The sequence below is a fragment of the Phyllostomus discolor genome, chromosome 8 (genome assembly GCF_004126475.2).
Source record: "Phyllostomus discolor isolate MPI-MPIP mPhyDis1 chromosome 8, mPhyDis1.pri.v3, whole genome shotgun sequence".
Classification (NCBI taxonomy): Eukaryota; Metazoa; Chordata; class Mammalia; order Chiroptera; family Phyllostomidae; genus Phyllostomus; species Phyllostomus discolor.
In genome coordinates, this window is record NC_040910.2 from 84,227,811 (window position 1) to 84,240,170 (window position 12,360).

Below are 12,360 nucleotides of genomic sequence, written 5' to 3' on the forward strand. Positions count from 1 at the left end.
CCTTGGAAAAAAAAAATGATGCGCCCCTTGGGCACGCTCTACCTAGGAGGACCAGGTGATTAAAGCGATTTTTTGCCAGCCCGTCTGCCTTCCCTCCTGCTCAAGGGGTTTTTGAGACCATCTTTTTAAACCATCCCTGCAGCTGTGTTCACAGGGTACCCTGAGTTTAGGAATGCCTTCCGTCCGTCTGACCTCTACCGTGTGACAAATCCGCGGCCACAACACAGGGGAGATTTGGGGAGAAAGTGTCACTCACGCTGCTCTGGAATCCCACCAAAAGTGGTGAGTGGTCAGCAGCGCTTACTCCCCTTTGTGTTGTCTGCTTTGAAAAAGCAAAAAATTGAATCTATTTCAGCTACTGTAATGTAAAAGCGAGGCCAGATCTGATCATGGGCTTTGTGATGCGTACACAAGTTTTAATGTTGGCAGATGGATGCTTTCCCCTGTTTTGATCTTTGAAGCTTGTTTTTGTTCCACGTTTTATGATGGAGAACTTCAGACCCATAGGCGAGTAAACAGAACAGTGGCACAAACCCCAGTGCCCATCGGCCAGTTCCGCAGCCCCCAGCCCCTACCAGTCTGGCCCCCTGCTCCTCCCTCTTCCTCATTATTTTGGAAAAAAAAATGCATTATTTTGTTCATAACAGATCAATATGTATATCAAAAAGGAAAAGATGTTTTTACATGATCCCATACCGTCATCATGACCAAGTACAAAAAAAAGCCCCAAAACCTGACATTATGTAAATTACTTTAAATATTGCCTGCAACTTACTCCTTCCTTCCTTTAAGTTGAGCTGGCTTACCTGATATCATTCAGCTCAGACATCCTGTATTTCTAAGGGAATTCCTGCTTTCGTGGAAACTCACGCATTCGCTAATTTCACTCCCAAATGGAGGCCCGTGGGGTGAGCCTGGGGAAGATCGAGCATGGCTGAGTCAGCACGAATCTCAGCTCCTAATGTGCCTGTGCTGCGGCCTAGGCGGGTGGTGCCCGTGATCCCACCCCAGAGGGACAGCAGATCTGAACACACCTGGCCCTGGCCATGTGGCTCGGTTGGTTGGGCATCATCCCACAAAGCAAAACATCGCTGGTTCGATTCCTGGTCAGGGCACATGCCTGGGGTGTGGGTTTGGTCCCCTGTTGGGGTGCATACAAGAGGCAACTGATCTGTGCTTCTTTCTCACATCGATGTTTCTCTCCCTTTCTCCTTCCTTTCCCCCTCTCTAAAAATAAATACATAACATCTTTAAAACAAGCAAATAAACACACACACACACAGCTGTCTCTTCTGTCCCCTCCCTCGGTGCTGAGTGCTGGGGCCAACCCAGGCATCCGTCGTTGGAGGAAAAGGCTTGTGTATTCCGTCCATTGACTGGTGGCTGTGCCGACGGGGGGGTGGCGGCGGGGGACCTGACAGAAAAGGACAGCCAGAATGGGTTGCAGGCCGTGTCAGGAAAAGCCTGTAATAATGAGGGCAGCATCCACAGAGACCGCTTCTGGATTCTCCCAGGACATAAAAAGTCCCCAAACTTCTGTAGAGCCTGCCACCTCCCTGGCTGCAAAGGATGGCGCCACACCTTTTTGGCTGGTGTTGCATTTGTAGCAAATCTCACTGGGAATTTCTCTTTCCATCCTCCCTCTTCCCAGGCGGGGTTCAGCCTTTGAAACGGCTGGCCACACGGGCCGGGGTGCGCACTGCCCACGTGCGCAGCGTGTTTGCCAAAGTAGCCGCAAGAGCCCTCTGCCAACGCAGGAAGCGATTTCTCCTAGAGCGGCTCTCTGGGGGCTGGTTTCAAGAAAGGTAGTGTCAGAGTTTCAGGGGCACCTTCCCTGGGCCAGGTTGGCTCTTTGGAATGAGAGCCCAGTGCCCCTGGCTCCCCACCCTGGGTTTTTGGAGGTTGACTGACACTTTGCGTGTCAGTGAGAGCTGCCTGCTCAAAGCCCGGGGCTTTGCTGGAGACTGTGGATCATAACTTGCATTGTGTGCATCAAGGGCCCTGACAAGTGCTGATGGATTTGGCTTCCTTGCTGATCCCGCGCTCTGGGCGGGGACAAAGGGGTGCATTGTTTGGCGGGGCAGGCCTCTGCCTGTGGACCCACTCGTTTGCCTGATGATGGAGACAGGTGTATCACACACCCGGCGTGCCAGAGCGATGCTGGGTGATTAAGATCTTGGCTCAGTTCCCCAGGGCCGGGCGGAGAAAGGCAGATGTGCAGGGAGGAACAGCCATGGTCACTCTCCTTTCCCTGGAAGCTGTGCCCTGACCCTTCTTAGCTTGCTCTTCTGAGCTCTGCTCCTGAAAACAGCATCTTGCCAGAAATGGGAAACTGGATGCTGTCCTGACTCCTCATCCTTTTCAGCTTGGGGAGCAGCAGGGCCCTGGGCATCCTCACCAGGGGAGGTCAAGGCTGAGGACGCATCTCCTGGCCGCGCTCTGTGATAGCACCTGGAGGAACCATTTCGTGTCTCCATTTGGCCATTTGTTAAATTAACATTTTGTTCTTATTAAGTAGCAGGTAAATAAAGCTGAACAACTCTAACAGCATGATAACTTTTTAAATGAAGTTCTACATCCTCTGCCCTCCTGTTCCTCAATAATGGGTCTGTTGTAGCTCCGTGAATCATATTCCTATTTGTAGTGGGTTGAATAGCGTTCCCCCCAAATTGATGTCCACCCAGAACCTTATAGTGTGACCCCACAGGGTCTTTGCAGATGTCACTGAGGTGAGGACCAAGCCGAGATCCTCCTGGGTTGGAGTGGGCCCTCCTCCAGTGAGCGTGCCCATGTCAGAGGCAGAAAGGGGCACACAGAGACAGAAGCCATGTGAAGCTGGAGGCTGAGATGAGGCGATGCAGCCACAGGCCAGGACCGCCAGGAGCCGCCAGAAACTGGAGAGGCAAGGAAGTCTCCTTCCATAGAGCTTTTGGAAGAAATATGTCCCCGCTGAGACCTGGATTTTAGACTTCTGGCCTCCAGACTGTGAAATAATTCATTTCTGTAGTTCTGAGCCACCAGGTTTGTGGGGCTCTGTTGCGGCAGCTCTTGGAAACTGATGCGCTACCCAGGCGGAAAGATGGAGGGGTCAGTACCAGCTGCGTCCCTCCCTTTCATTGGGAAAGCAAAAGATTTCTTGGAAGCACCTCAGCCGAATTCCTGTACATCTCATTGGTCAAGAATATGTGTATGGCCAATCCTAGCTGCAAAGGACTCTGGAAAAAGTAGAGTAGAATTTTGATTTTCCAAATGCGGCAGTTCTGAGTTTTGATGACACCCCATTGCTCTGGTTGTAAAAATGACCAGGATGTGCCAAGAAGACAAGGAAATGTCTGTCTTCTCCTCTTCCTATGATCTCCTTTCTTCTTGCTCCCCCTGCCTCTCTGCTTGCCTCCATCCTGTATGTAACACCAAGGAGCATTATGAATGTTGAATAAATAAATATGCAATGCACTCACCCAGCACATAGTTTGTGCTCAATAAAAGTATACAGCAAGGAGGCTTGGAAAGGTGAAATGGATATAAAAAATGAAAGTTGGAAGAAACTCACTGAATCTTAAGAAATATGAGAAATATGCAGCCCTAGAGATGCTTACGAATTGAATAAATACCATGTATCTCTGATTAGTAAGTGTTGCCCTTCCAGAAGCTGGGTCATGACTTGGACCAATACTTCTCACACTTCAGTGTGTATTAAAAAAGATCACCATAGTGTTTACCAAATGCAGATTTCCAGATGCCTGCTCCCCACCTCTGCTCTTTGACTGGGTCTGGCACAGGGCCTGGGGCTCTGCATTCTAACAAGCCCCACCAAGGTGGTCCATCCACTTTGCATTTGTGACCAGGTTCCTGTCAGTCTTCTAGTCCCAAGATTCCGAGGTCCTGCAAGTGCTGCCTGAATTGATGTCCAGGTACTTTTTGGAAAGATTGGGATAAAGCTCTCTATTCCTAGATTTTTGATAGGGGTTTTGGCATAACATATGGGCCATCCGTCTCCGAGGAACTTTCCACAAAGGGGGAGTGTTTCCTGTGGAGTTTTCACCTGCTAGGGGCTTGCTTATTGCAGGGCGGGCAGGAAGGGTGGGTGGTCTGTTATTGCAGGTTCATGTAACCCCGTGGGCCTCACACACCTGCTGGAACGAACGGACCTTAGGCTTCTGCAAGGGCATCTGTACCTGCCTTCTGAGCACACGGTTCCAAGGACCTGGTTAGGGAGAGATGTGGGGTGCGGTTACCTTTTCACGTGCCAGCCACCGTCATTCCTCTGCCACGCCCTGTGCCGACACGAAACGTGCGCCATCGTTGTTGTGTGAATTCCTCCGTCTCTCCACCACCCTCTGCTCCACTCAGCCTCTCCGCACTTCACACCGCACATCCTCTCAGATGTGTGTCTCCCTCTCGCTGACCGTCTTTTAAAAGACACTAAAGACAGAGCACTTAGAGCAGCACCCAGCCCATAGGGATCCCAGATAAGTGCTGGCTGCTTGTGTGAGGTTACACACACCGGGCACCTGGTGCTGACCTCGCTCTCACACAGGTCCTCCCAGCGTGCCCCGGTTCCACCCCCGCCCTGCCCGGCCGGCCCTGCCCTCCCACCTCCTTCCCCACTCCCCTGCCCCCATCCCCAGCTCTGCAGGGTCCAGAGCTGTTTTATTGCCAGCCCATTTCCCGGCTACACAAAGGGGGCCTTTGTAACGGGTCCTTCCAGATGTTGAGTATTTGGAAAAACATTCCAAAAACATTCCGATCAGAAGGTGTTTGTCCTCTCGATGCCCTCGGAAGAGGAAAGAATCCAGGACAGGGATTCAGGGGTGGCAATCCCAGCTCTTAGAGTCGGGGCTCTGAGGGAAGTGGGGAAAATTGTGGGTGCTTTGCGGTGTCTTTTCCCCATCGTCATCGATTCGGTCCCAGTCAGTTCACACACCACTTACCTGGTGTGCCAGCAGAAGCCCCACACTCCTCCCCTCTCCCGTGTGTGTGCCCCTTTGAGTTAACTGAGCACTGTCCACCTCTCCCTAATTTGACCTGGCCATCAGCAAGAAGTGCCAAGTAACCTGTAATGGCACCTCCTGGCTCCAGGGGGCTCCCTTGCTCACCTTCCCAATGATTTCTGGGAAGTCAGGAATATTCATAAACAAGGATATTGAGGCCCAGAGAGGTCGGACAGTTTGTCCCAGGTCACACAGCGAGTGAGTCAGAGGCCAGGGCAGGACTGGAATCTGGCTCTGGTGGATCCGCTCAGGGCCTTTCCTGAAGGCCCAAAGTCTCGGGAGGCTGGAGGCTCAGCATTGGTTCTACCCAGCAGTGCTGAAGTAGAGAGAAGCATAAACAGTGGAGTAGTGCAGGAGAAAATACAGGAAACATATGCCCGTGACTTCAGGGTAGGGAGCTGCAGACTACTTGTAACACAATATCCCGTGGATGAAATTTAGAGGAAACAAAACCCTAAGCAGCACTGTGTTTAGGGATCCACACAAGTACAGGGAAACCACAGTGGAAATAAAGGGGACATAGCAGAACTGGGCGTGGCCATGCTCCCCGGGAGGAGGGAGCAGGGCGGTGGGGGAGGACTGTGCAGGGGGCGCCAGCAGTGTTGTCCACCCCTTAAACCAGGTGTCAAGTTCCGGGGATTCGTGTTGCGATTGCACAAACAGGTAACGTCCACTCAAGAAGCAGTGTTAAGTGTGTAGGTGTGTGGGCTCTGTCTGGTTTGAATCTCGGTTTGCCACTCATTTAGGTCTTAACCTCTTCGTGCCTTAGTTTCCTCCTCAAACACAGAGGTTGATGGCAACCTCTAGAGTTCTTGGGAGAAAGTGCTTAAGACAGTGCCTGGCACCAAGTGCAATTAGTGATGATCAAATGAATGAGCTACATACGTATCTTGTATACAGCAAGTATTACACAATAACTTAGACCGAGTTGGGGAGGATGCTGACTTGTACTCGTTCAGCAGCTCAACAACTGATAAGCATCTGCTCTGAACCTGGCACAGGGGCTAACTCGGCTCGGCGGAAATACGCCGGTGAGTTATGCAGCCTAACACGGTTTATTGACTTACGAGGAAGGCGTTTTAACGCAGCCAGTGTTTTGTACAGACGCACTTTTGCTGAGGTGTCCAGGACAGAAGGGCTGAGAGAGGCTTGGTGGAGGAAGAGTTTCACTCAGTGGCCTCAAGCCCCTCTGTTGGTGGGGGACTGAGTGTGGTCCCTAGCTGGTCTGCAGTGATGACTGGATTCTGCCCATGGCCTTGGATTCCGCCTCGGCCTTGAATGGGAGTGATCTAATGTGTGCTGGCTACGGAGTTCAGTAACTAATTTGCCACAATTAAAGCAGAGACTTCTGTCTCCAGCAGCAGATAAGCTAGCTGAAAGCTAACAATGGGGAAGGGAGGGGCGGCTTTGACAAACCGGTGGTGAAGGGCAGGCGAGGCTGATAGAGCGTTGATAGTGGCCCTCATGGCTTTATTGTGGCAATAACGTTGTCATCAAGCATCTGGGGATCTAGGAAGGCTGGCGTCAGCCAGCTGCGGGCAGAAGCGGGGACGTGCCAGCCAGGTTTTCTTCACAGTCTGCTGGGCCACCAGGGAAGGCTTTTGGGTCCTTGAGGTGGCCAGTTGGTGATCAGCTCACCCTGTCCCTTCCTATCTGAGCCAGATGGGCTGGGAGCAGCTGTAGTGTTCACCTCTACACCTCTGTAGTGTTGCCCGAAAGGCAACTAAAGTCAAGAGAGGACTGTCATGCAGACATGGTGACCAGCCCAGGGGGAATGGCCCCTGGAAGAAGGGGAGGGAGCAGGCAGTGTTAGGTTAGACTCCAGGAAGAACTTTCCCCTGCAGCAGAGATCATCAGGGCAGCTGCCATCTAGTGAGTAAGTGCTGTGCACCCAGCAGGAAGTGTTTTACATGAAGTCACTAATTCCTGTAACCAGAAGGTAGGTGTTTTTATTATCCCCTTGAGAGAGGAGGAAACTGGGTCCCAAAGAAGTTAAACGCTTTGCCCAAGGTCACTTGGCTCCAAAGTAGACAGACTGGAATTGAACTCAGACAGCCTCTTCTTGGAGCATACGGGTCCCAGGTATCCTGTCCCCCAAAGTGCCCACCAATCAGAGATGTTTTAGCTCAGTCTTAGGTCTGGGAACTTCCATGGTTCTCTTGTTCTGGCACTAATCATCTGGTACAGCCACACACATGCACACATGTACACACACAACATAGGCATGCACACACAGACACCACACTTGTACCTGCATGCCACACCAACACACATACCACACACCATGCCACGTGCACACATACCACATGCATACACACAGCACATGCATGCACACAGACACCACACGCGCACCTACACGTCACACCTATGACACATGCCGCATGCACCATACCATACATGTACTGCACACAGGCACGTGTCACGTGCAAGCATTCAACACATGCATGAACATCACATGTGTGCCTGTATGTTGTGCCCATCACACACCCACATGTGTGTGTGACATATGCTACACACCTGCACACACATCACCCTCTCCCACCTCTGCTCATGCCTTTGAGGACCTGACATGACGGCGGCAGAATCGCTGACCTTATGGCAGGTTCTCCTCCCCAGGGCGGGCAGCTGACAGTCTTCCTGGGACACACTCAGGGTTGTGCTGGACCCCGGCACTGGTCGCCGCAGCCACACTGGAAAACAGATCGTACACTGGCCTTGAAGTTGTCCACGCTGGCTACACACTCAGCCTCAGTAACCAGGTCATGCTTCATCTGTGCAGGAGGTGCTTCTGGGAGCACTTGAAACTCCCGAAAGAGCTCATTCAACTCGACAGTGGTCTCGAGATGGTGGCTGGGGACCATCGCTGCCCATGTCGACTTGGTTAAACTGAGGTCCAGTGAGGGTCAGAGTCTTGTGTAAGGTCATCCCTCCAGTGAGCAACGAATTCAGTCAGGAGAAAACAAAACCCCAAAAGCAACCTCCTGAGCCCCCTGCAAGCCAGGACTGGCAGAGATTCTAGGACAGAGTGATAGGTGCCCACGTCCGTCGGTACTGAAATGACTCAGTCTCTCTGCTAAAGGCCTGGGCAATGACTAAGGGATGCCGGTTTGATTGAGATGCCTCTTCTTCTCCTTGGTGGGGTCCTGTTTACTATGCAGTTTTGTTCCCCGAGTTAGTCAAAGGGGGATCAATGCATCAGTGCATGCATGGTTCCAGGACTGTCCTCCCTCATCCGCCCTGGAAGAAGGGGTGGGTTCATGGATCTGTCGTGGACTGATGCCACCTGCAGAATTAGAGGTGGCCTGGGTTCTCAGACATAGGTCTAGAGTAGGATTTCCCTACCTCGGCAGGGTGACATTTGGGGCTGGGTCATTCTGTGTCACGGGGAGGGGCCTTTCCTGTTCACTGTAGCATGTTTAGCAGAATCCTGGCCTCTACCCACTGAATGTCAGCATCACCCCCAACCCCAGCTGTGGCACAACAGGAACGCCTCCGGACATTGCCCGGTGCTCCCTGGGGGAGGGCAGAGAGAGCGCCCTGGTTGAGCATCACCGGTATGTAGATTAAATTTGGGGACATGCCTGTCTTTAGCCGAGAGTCGGCCTGCCTCTCAGTCCCTTGGCCTCCTTCCTCCACGCCCACCCTTCCCACTGCCCGGTGGGAGCCGCGATGGCCGTGGACTAGCACATTTGCTTTGAAAGTCAGGAGGAGGGCGGCACGCATGCCCTATGTCGCAGTGCCCCTGGCACTGGCGAACGAATGTGGTGGTGGCCGATCATTTCAGGAAGCAAGCTGTGCTTCAGAGGGCCGGGGCCTGGGCGCGGGAGAAATGGGACTTTCTTTCCTTTCCCGTCCAAGTCCTCCTCCTCTGCAAGGTCTGTGAGCGGCCAGCGGAGACTGGAGTCCACTCTGCCGGCAAAGGACAAGCAGGCAGCACAAACGCCCCTCTGTCCTTTCTCCAGAGGGAGTTTTCCATCCCCTTCCCCCTCCCCTTATAGAAACAGTTTTTTCCCCCATCAGTCCACTTGCACGGCCGCCCCTCCCCCACCTCTCCCCGGGCCCCCCCCATACACCTGACTTATTTATTTATTTAATAAATAAGCATTTGAGCTGAGGGTTAGTTCGGGTCTATTAAGTTTGCTCCTTTTCCTGCCTGGGAACCCGGGTAATGAGTAACCATAGCGTGCTACAGGCAGCTGTCTCGGACAAACGCAGAGACGCTGTGGGAGCCGCATAAGGGAGCGTTTGTTCTGTCCCTTCTCAATGGTTCCTTGTGCAGGAGGCAGGGTGATGGGGGGGGGGCAGCGAGAGAGGGACGGGGAGAGGAAGAAAGAGACAGACACTCAATCACTGCACTTCTGACAGTCCCCCCCATCCTCCTCCATCCTCCTGGGGGAGACTTGCGACTTCAGTCTCCCCCCACTGACGCCAGAACCGGCTCACCGGAACCTGGTGGGGCACTTGGTGGTGAGTTGCAGATGGCACGGGGCCTGAGGGCACGGACTCTTCACGTGCGGACGGTGCGGGCAGCCCGGATCCCTCTCACCCTGCAAGCTGATGGACACGGGGCTTCTTGTCTCGTAGTTCATTTAATGACCCAGTAAATCTCTGGACGTCTCTTCCCAACCCGGAGCTGTGGGCATGCTGCGAAGCTGCTGGGAAGTGCTTTCCTCCAGCAGTTCGGTCAGTTAGGGGCTTAGTCAGTCATATGCCCCGCAGTGGACGCGGGGCTCAGTGGAGCCAGAGTCGATTTGTGTCATTATGTGGACGAGGGAGATGGATGAAGAAACACAGTGCGCATCTGACCCTTGGAAAGTCTCACAAGTGGTAGTGCCATCCATTTATCCCGTATGCAGGTATCGAACACCTACAACAGGCCAGCTGCTTGGCTAGGTACTAGGGGTGACCACAGAAATGAACAGGGCATCGTTTCAGTTCGCCTGAGGCAAACAGGGGAGACCTGCGCACCTGGCCTACGGTTCTGCAAGGACAGGTGGGGTCTGTACCGTAAGAGGGGCACAAGCAGATCATGTAGGGAGAGCTGGGAGCAGGGGGACAGCACATTCTTCTGGGAACGTGAAGAAGGTGGGGTTCCAGGGAGTACAGTTGAAGGGTGGCCCCTCCTCTAAGCAAAGGAAAAGTTTCAGCCAAAAAAAATCAAGGCAGGCCAGCATGGGGCGTATTTGGGGGACAGGGAGGGGCAGGGTTGGTTAGGTCGTGAGCAGATGAATCAAGATCCTTGGTGTGCTCTCCATTGGTCGGGCTACGGAGTGTAAGGTCCACGTCAAGGGGGAGACATTGGCCTGGGGAAACCAGGTGGCAGGGCTGCCGGTCACTGGGAGGGAAGAAGAGAGAAAAGACAGGATGGTCGCAGCCGTGAGCCCTTAGGTGGTGGCGGGCTTAGCAGCGGATGGAGAGAGCGGAGTGGCAGAGTTCCAAGGCTTTACCCTGGGGGGGCCTGGAGGACGGAACCAGGGGAACACCGCGCACCAGCAGGTCCAGCGAGGGTGAGACCCGAGCAGCGAGATGAGCGGAGCGGTTTGGGTGAGTTTGAGAGGCCGGCAGGGCACCAAGGGGCAGGTGCCCCCTGGTCAGTTGGAAAAGGGGTTTTTGTGCCTGGGTCAGAATCAGAGCTGCACTCTCTCCCTCGTTTTCCACTCTAGTGCTGCTGTGGGGTGGGGACATGCTTGGAACACGGGCAGGATCTCTTCCCTCTGCCCGTCCAGGTCCCATCCCGTCTCCCCTCCTGTGCTGGGCCCTGAGAACTGCCCCAAGTGGACGGCGTCATCAGGGTCCCTTGGCTTCTGGACTTGAGCTGGGTTCGGCCAGTGGAGTCACAGGCAGGAGGTTGGAGGGTGGGAGGGAGGGACCGCAGGGCCTGGCGGGGGCTTCTCCCCCTGCAGCTGTCCTCTCTAGGTTCTGGGAACAACTGCTCCCCTCGTCCCTGTGGTTTGGTTGGGGTCCAGCCTTGCCACTGTGGCTGGTCCCAAGGCCCTGCACTCCCCTTTGTCTGAGAACCTACCCAACCCTTTGGTATATAGTTCCCCAATGGGGACGGGCCGTCGGTATCCTAGCAGGACCCTGAATAATGCAAAAACTAGGGTCCAAGGACTCAAGGCACATAGCCTCTCTCTCTCACAGATGACATTTCTGACCCGCAGTGGCCTTCTAAGAAATAGACCAATAATTGTTACCAATAATGGAGAGAAGCTCTATAAGTTGAAATGATTCACAAATTTTCTAGGGATCACCTGTCCCTCTGAACATTCCTGTATTGGTTCTTGACCTTTTCAACAGTTCACGCTGTGTCTGCTACCGACTTCTCAGGGCCTTCAGAGCTTCCCCTTAACACAGAGGCGAGGTGCTGTTCGAGTCAAAGCCACACCTTTCATGCCGCTTCCACCGTCTTTCCCTTGGTAGAGGTGGATTCTCTCTCCTCCCCACCTATGGTGGAACCAGCATTGTCTAAGCAGAAAGGAATTCCGAGTGGGAGACTTTGCCATTTGTTCAGGTTTATTGAGACTTCTTCCTAAACGCGGAGGAATTTGAGCTGGAGGATAGTCTGTAAGTATCTGTCTGTTTGTCACTGCGTGCACGCACACCACGCTAGGATTGCTGTCCCAACGCTTGCCAAGGTCCTCTCTATCATGACCCCTAGCACTTGGTTTGGGAGTTGAACTTTCAGTTGCAAGTGATAGGCACCCCAGCGGAGCTAGCATGGACCCAACGAGGAGTTGATCTGAAGGACTTGGGGCAAAAAGGAAACCCCAGTGAAAGAAGGAAATGTCAAAAGGCAGGATGGAAAGAATACAGTTCATCTTCGGGACACATGTAGGACTTTTTCCCTGCGTGCTAGGTTTCTTCTCTCTCGTAGGTCTGCTTTCCTCTCGTGATGGGAAGAGAAGTTCTTCTCAAAGGAAGGGATGGTCCTGGGCTAATTACCATTCATTACAGGCATTGTTAAACTGTTAAACAGCAATTATTTTTAAAGACAAGCTAATTGTCATTAAGAGATTTTCCTGGACTCCACAAACATCATTGGGCATATTCACAGTTTAACAGACAGAAGCTATCAGTTAAGCAAATAAATAAATTGGGTAATTGCAGTGTCGGTGTAGCAACAACTTATTATTTTCTGATTGTTGATGGATGGCGTTAGCTATTTGATAAGGTGGTGATTGAGGCCGTGTGATAATGGACTGTAAATGTGATGACACAGGTTCAAGCCCCAGCTTATGTGACTTCGGGCAAGTCATTCAACATGCCTGACCTTGTTTCCTTATCTACAAAAACAGGAATCACGGTACTTGTCACCTCACTGCGTCGATGTGAAGCTGGAATGATATCCTGCTTTAAAAGGGGGTCACCA